This window comes from Penaeus monodon, chromosome 21 (assembly GCF_015228065.2).
Source record: "Penaeus monodon isolate SGIC_2016 chromosome 21, NSTDA_Pmon_1, whole genome shotgun sequence".
Taxonomy (NCBI): Eukaryota; Metazoa; Arthropoda; class Malacostraca; order Decapoda; family Penaeidae; genus Penaeus; species Penaeus monodon.
The window spans coordinates 36,346,489-36,347,818 of record NC_051406.1 but is presented as its reverse complement, the minus strand read 5'-3'; positions in this window follow the sequence as shown (position 1 = coordinate 36,347,818).

The following is a 1,330-nucleotide window of genomic DNA, read 5'->3' as shown; positions in this document are numbered from 1 at the left end:
CTTATTTCTTGCAGAAAGCAAAATGCAAACAACCGAGAGAGAATGAAAAGTGAACTTGTACCCTACATCCTTGAAGGAACAACCCCAAAAACGAGACCCATTATTCTTCGCAAAAAAAATTATAACATTTTTTCGCGGTTCCATGCCACATGACACGCTAATCCCTTGTGATTGGGTAACATATCAAAATAAACTCCCCACTTCATGGTAAGTCAACTTGCCCGTAACCACGTACGTTTTTTTAGAAAAGAAGGCTTATTACTATATGTAGTTTGGAGGTGTACCGTTTCCTCAAAATAAACATATTATTTTGAGACCTAAATTAAAAGCTTTTTTGTAGGAGAATGGATCCATCATTGCTTTGATATTCTCCCTATAATACTATCATATGAAAACTTTTCTAGGACACTACAATGGTCTGTATTGAAGAGAAGCCCCCCTGATATTCACAATATGATACTGTCGTACGCTTTTTTTCCCTTTCATCTGAGGTCCTTTTGAAGCCAAGGCATAGAAAAGTACAATGTAGTGCGTCCAATATCAGGAAAGAATATTGGTAACACTAACCAAAGTCCAAATACTTTTGTTATTATAATTAGCTTACACATAATACTCGTATGATTGAAACGTATATACACTATTTTCCTTGCTTTTTTAATTGAAATTTGCCGCATTTATCACCATTATATTATCTTTTCCAAAATCGGAGTTCTCCAGAATTCGGATTGAGTTGCCGTTTTTTTCTTTTTTTCTCTCTTTTTTGGGGCCTGATTAGTATAGTCACCTCATTAGACTTCCATGTCACGCAAGAATAAATCCACCTGATAGTACGACTCGTGTCAAGGTGGTGATCATGTCTCGAGCAAGGACTCGTCAGTGTCAAGTTAGAGTTAATTCACTCGCAGAAACTTTATCACTGGACTTTTTTATTAGTTTTGCTCTGAAGTTGTATGTTTTTACTGGTCATATCTCATCTTGTGACACGTTTATTATTCGTCTGAAAAAGTTTGAAAGATAAATGTCTGTCCTTTTCTTTCTCTTGTCTTGATATACGCACGTAATTTCATAATACCCTAAATGTAAGAGTATAGAAATATAAACTCACCGTCAATTTTCTTTCTGCTTTTCTATTCATATATAAAAAAGAACCCATTCGAAATAGCCCACAAACACACAGCCAGAAAGACAAACAGCAATCAACACAAAGGTTAATCTCTACACAATGACCAACTAAGCACACCAATCACCGAGCGATTATCCGCCAGACCAGTCAGAAGGTAGACGTGTGTTTGGTTAATCCCCGCCCGCAGCATCGGCTCTTGTCTGTTTG